Here is a 6,000-nt window from a genome sequence, read left to right as displayed (position 1 = left end):
AACACATAAAAAAGCAAAATACTGCATAGTTTCCTAGGAACGTGAAGCAAGGCGGCCATCTTTGTTGGCGCCGGAAGTATTGGATGACCTCAGGCCTTGGATATTCCAGGATGAGATAGTGAAGGCTTTGTATTCCATAAAGTGTCCAATGTTGTTGGTTGTGTGGTTTGGCCTCAGGCAAGTAAGTGTGAGCAGAGCCTGCTGAGCATCTGGTACATTCCATTGGCTTGGGCTAGTATAAGAGTGGGGGTTGGGCCTGTTTGCCCACTCACGGCCTGGGCGTATGTGCGACTTCCATATTGAGGCCCTATTTGCGGGAGTGGGGGACATGGGGTGGGCAGGAGGGGCATAGGTCTGATTTGAGGGGGCCTAAATGGGGTGTGGGCATGGTTGACTTGGGGGGGATGTTGATTGATTGGTTGGGGTGGGGGTTGTGGTCTGGATGTAGGTTCTCTATGTGCAGGTCCGGGGGGGGGGGTCGTTGACTTTCCGCTTGGGGTTGCTCGTCTGTGGGGTTATATAATGAAGAGGTCTGGTTCTGACCCGCTCAGGGTGGGGGTATCTTTCTCAAGGGAGAGCTTCTCCTGCTGAGCTAATTCTTTGATTGGTGAAAGTCCAGCTGAAACTGTTTGGGTTTGCCCTGTACCAATACTGTTCCAGAATTATAGAGATTTATATTAGCTGACTCTGAGTCCTCATTGTCTAATATCCTGAGTTTCCACCCCTCGTTAACACCCCCCCTCTTAACAGAAGGGTAGTGTGTTAATATAACACTGTGCCATGCCAGGGATGGTCTGTGTGGAAGATTAAGTTGTTTATGTTCCCATTTTTATAACAGTCAGCAAAAAGTGTCTCTTGATCTTCCACAAGGAGCTCCATTTTTTACACTTTTCTTGCCTTATCATTTTTTACATACAGAGGGTACTGTATTTTAATTACCTCTGAACAGCGGGAGGCAGCTTCAAAGTCCTCTGCATTTGGTTGGGGTAGCCTGTTTGATTCTCCTGCCATTGTTGGGCTAAAGGGCTCGGACTCCTCTCACTTGACACTTCAGTGCTAATTGAAGTTGTATCTCCTTTTCCTAGAAAACTTGCTAGTCCAACTCAGCATTCACTCCTCATAAAGTCAAATATATCATTGTAATGTATTTTTCTTCTTGGCTTTTGAATATAAAACATAGCTTCAGACAAAACATTACTCACTCAGTTCCAGGTTGGATGGTGTTTTCAGTTTGTTTACGAGAGCATTTGCTGTATAGCTTGGGCCTTCCAGGTAATTCCGTAATTCCGTCCAAAATCAGGTTTTTGGTTTTGAGTTTTGATCTGGAGTGAAGGTTATGCTGTGGAGGGTAGAATCCTGTACATGTCCCTGCCAAAGAATCCAAGTTTATCTAACTCCAAATCTATATTTTTCCAAGAACATGCTGAAAACTGCAGGAGCTCATCTGTCCATGACCTCTCTCAATGATTGATTGTACAATGTAGGGCTAAACACAAATGATTTCAGTTTGTGCGTGTGTGATATGGGGGTTGGAGCCATGTTTATTTAGACACTATAAAGAAAAACTTTTAGAAACAATGGCAACACTGCCATGTTGATCTGAGCCTTGCTGTTGGAAAACCGAGTGCCCCTGCTTTCCTCTTCAGTCTGTTGCTTTCGCCTCGCCACTCAAACGCGCCCAATGTCTTCTGTCAGATGGGAAGTGGGAGCGGCACTGCTCGGCGGAATATCTGTATTGCTCCAGCAGGTGGTGTTGTTTCGCCCACCAAGCAAGTTTTTGTGTCGAGGCTAGTGTCAAATGTATGGCTTATTTGCTGTGTGGTTTACTTGATCTAATAGAAGTTTCGTAATGCATAAATTGTTATGTGTGTGCTGATATAAGTAGGACATTTGACATCCCATTAACTTTGAGAAAAAACCCTTTATATCGTCGTTATCTCGAGATGGCTATGTGTAACGGTGTAAATAGGTTGTTACATTTCTGCATAAAATATGCCACTTCGTGGTGGATTAGTGTGTTTACGCTAACTAAATTTCCCTCTTTGAAGTTGGTAGCTAACTCGAAAATGCATTTTCTTTACGAGTGCTATTTATATCCCGTTACTACTCATCATTCATCCATACTGTGTGTGTCCCACGATTGCAGATAATTTATGACAAATGTATAAAGTATATGTTTTATAAATTCATGAGCACCAGCTAGCAGCATATTATCCTGGTTTTGTTAGCTTAGGAAAATGTGGTACATTTTATGTGTAATATATTTCTTCGCCACAAGAGTGTAACGTTGAGTCATTTTTCAGGGTCATTTTATATATTTTGAATACTAAAATGGATGATAGTTTATTCTGATGTTGTGAACATAAGATTACACATGAAAACAATATATTTTTATTATAGTAAATTATGAATTATTAGAAATTGTTAAATCCACTATACGATCACAATGACTTTGATAGACATTTCAATTGTTCTTTTGTTAGTATATTATACAGCAGATTTATGGAGAATTGCTGTGGGAGTGCTATTTATATCCCGTCGACAACTCATCATCCATCCATACTGTGTGTCCCCCACGATTGCATCTTTGGAAATAAATGAACTATCCATCCATTACTCCTTCCTGTTTTGACTCACTATGGCCAGGAAGGTCACATATGCATATTCTTGGCTTGAAGCTAGTAGCATAGTGTCTCATTGAATACAGGCAAACAACCCTCATACAATATTTTAAAAAAGATTACAACAATGAGATGTATCCACCAATTCAAAGAAAGGATAGAAGAGCCTCATTGTGGACAAAGACTTACATTGTTAGGGCGGAGAGACGTGTCTTGTCTGGTATCCATAATCTTTTCCTTCGCGCTATATGATGGTCATGTCTAGATGGGATACAGCATTTGTCAAATTGACGTCAAAGTAGATATTTTTTGGTGTGCAATTTAGCTAACCCTAGCCCCTTTCGGAACCTTAACCTTATTCGCTAAACCTGCAACGAAAACCTGTATCGATTTAGACAAAACCTATCTGACATGAGACAAATGCGGGGTTGACCACTGAGGTATAAGACCAGGTAGACGGGAAAGGTTATACGGACACGCCTGGTGCCCTAAATGATGAAGTGAGTCACGAAGTGAGTCGAGACGAACAGATTCGGCTCAGTCGTCCTACTACCCTTCCCAGCTAGCGAGTTTACGCTTGTGTCAAGAAACTTCATCGATAATGTGAATCTTGTCCGCCAAAGTTGGGACTTGGGAGTATTCAGAATAATTGGTTGCATTATTATTATTTATTTTTGTACAAAAACGTAGACGTTAATGCCGTAATTGTACATTTTCGGTAAATCAATACATTAAATGTTCTTTAGCTGTCACCCTGGCCTGAAATTGGCTGCACTATATAGCTACTTGCTTCCCTGCGGCAAGCGGAGCGATGGACACTTAAAGAATTGAGTGTGTTCGCGTTCACGGGAGGGTAGATATCAAACACTTCCCATTCAGCAGCAGACTGTATGGTGACAGTCTACTGACGGCCAGCATACAGATGGTTACTACCAATATTACAAGTTATTTTGTCGTGTAGGCTGCTATCCTACTCGAAATAAAATCAAGTGGGATGGAACAAATTGCCCACGTTAGCTCCAGCCATCGATATGTGCTAGCATACATCTCACTGAGGTATAATAATAATGGCTAACGCTAGCTAATTGGCATGTCACGGTGACGTCCAGATGGTGACCGATACTACAAGTTATTTCTACCTCGCCCGTCGAAAAAAAACCAGCATAAACTAGCTAGCTGAGTAAGGGCTCATCAGGTCAAAGACTGAATGAGCCGAATCCATTCGTCTCCACTTTCTACTCTCAGCTGCGCGACATACATCATCAATTTGGGCACCATGCCACAGACAAGGGGGTTAGTTATAAATATCTTCGAAAAGGAGTTTCCTTATAGGCCCTCGCTGCGTGGACTCTTGGTGCTTTCATGACAACTGGGAAGTCCGATTAAAACGAGGTCAAATCATGACGTCGGTGATCTTCATGTCGGAAAGTTTACGGTTTGATATTTGGTCGTTCAAAAGATTATTCCGACTCAGAGCTCGTTTTTTTCCGAGTTTCCAGTTGTCTTGAACCACTCGGAAGTCGGAGATTTCAGAGTTGTCAGTTGTTTTGTCGCGGCATCAATATCAGAGAACACTACCAATGTAGTTTCTGCGTGCTGAAACCGGCTCTATAGCTCAGTGGCAGAGCACTGGTCTTGTAAACCAGGGGTCGCGAGTTCGATCCTCGCTGGAGCCTAAAATAATCATTTTTCTGCTGCACACGGTCGCTGAGAACTTGCGGAAGATAACCAATAAAATTACCATGGCATTTATCTGATGTATTTTGCACTCATTTTGGGTGTCATTTTAGATGGATGTCATTTTAGACACGTGTGGACTGAATTGCAAGTGTAAGAATCATACTTAGATTTTTATGATGCTCACATTGTTTAAACTCAGCCAAGTGTGAAATGTCTTCTATGTTCAGCTATGATGTTACTATAGGCCAGTCAAAAGTTTATAAACAATGTATCCATTGTTTGAATTGGGTCAATATGCAAGTGTATGGATGAGTCTAGCTATCATAATTTTCACATAGCAGTGAAGAGGATTTAGTCAACATTTCAGTTGACTAAAAGCAAGCGAGTGCATTATTATGGTGCAATAATAACATGTGTATAGCCCTATGTATGTTATGACATGTATATAAGACGGTAATAACAGGTCACAGAGATAGAAATGATAATGTGATCATGATGGAATTTTGAGTCTCTTGTGAGAGGAGTTCCAAGGAGTCACAAAACTGCACTACTGATAAAAAAAAGGCTTTTTAAAAGCTTTGTTCTAACTTCAAGCTCAGTCAATTGAGAGAAGAGAGTATGACTCATGTGAATATACTGGGTGCTCAAATATAACCTAGGCCTAACTGATGTGTCATAGATACGTGACATGCACTTGTTGCATTGTAAAAATCTGCTCATGCATTTCCCCCTAATTGAGTGTTAAGGAGAGGTGAATTATAATGTTCCATGTCTCTGAACTTCTCATTGAGTTAGACCTCCATATCCTCTCATCCACAGTTAGGTGTGTGTGTGTGTGTGTGTGTGTGTTTGTGCGTGCGTGCGCGCAGAGGTGTGTGTGGGTATCTTCTCTCTGCCCATACATTGCGTTGAAATCTCATCTGCTCCAATGAAGAGGCAGGGAATTCCTTCTTTGGCTCAAAATAGGAGCATTGTTTTGCTAGCCAGGCGTAGAAGGGTGTATGTAGAGCTAACTAATCCCACACTTCACTGCCTAAAAACACCTATCCCTCTCGGTTGCAGAGCAGAGCGGGCATCCCTTAGAAATACAATTACACCCTGATGATGGGGTAATTGTGGGAGTCATTTGTGGGAGTCAACGGATATCAAAGTGAGTTCAAAAGTGAATTCAAAATAGAAATTCACTGTGGAGGAGGAAGCAGTGATGCACGTGAACATTGTCAATGTGAAGGTTGAATAGTTCTGTACGTTGCTCTGACTATGTTTATATCTCCTTGTTGAATGCATTGTGGAGTGCTGTCTCAATGTGTGGTTGGGGGAGAAGAGAGGCAGGGGCACAGACAATGGATGACTATGGATCTGTTGGCTAAACATGAAGTTTCATGGTCATGATTTACTTTGACAGGATATCAGGGGAGTTCTTGCTGTTTGTGATTCTTCAAGGGAATAAAGTTGATCACTTCTAATGTCTTCGTGCATCAGATTAAGAAAGTCATTGTTCCACGTGAGAGGCTCTCTGTTTCATAATAAAACCTGTAGCCTACCTACGACAAGTCATTATTGGTATGGAAATACAATTATCATCCTTGCTTAGGATGAACTCTATTTTAATTTGTCAGCCACACACCAGACAGAACAGTAAATTCAGGTGAAAAAGAAGACCAGTGTTTTCAGTTCAGATCACTATTAATAAAGGAGA

The 6,000-nt window shown here is 41.6% G+C and overlaps 1 non-coding gene across 1 annotated transcript; it reads left to right on the top strand.

Annotated features, from left to right (window-relative positions):
* Positions 1-4,225: 4,225 nt before the first annotated feature.
* trnat-ugu (transfer RNA threonine (anticodon UGU)) lies at positions 4,226-4,297 on the top strand. Its single transcript has one exon. It is a non-coding gene; the product is annotated as a tRNA-Thr (tRNA).
* Positions 4,298-6,000: the final 1,703 nt, after the last annotated feature.

The sequence above is a fragment of the Salmo trutta genome, chromosome 35 (assembly GCF_901001165.1).
Source record: "Salmo trutta chromosome 35, fSalTru1.1, whole genome shotgun sequence".
Lineage (NCBI taxonomy): Eukaryota > Metazoa > Chordata > Actinopteri > Salmoniformes > Salmonidae > Salmo > Salmo trutta.
The sequence above is the reverse complement of the archived record's forward strand: the minus strand, read 5'-3'. Positions and strand labels throughout refer to the sequence as shown.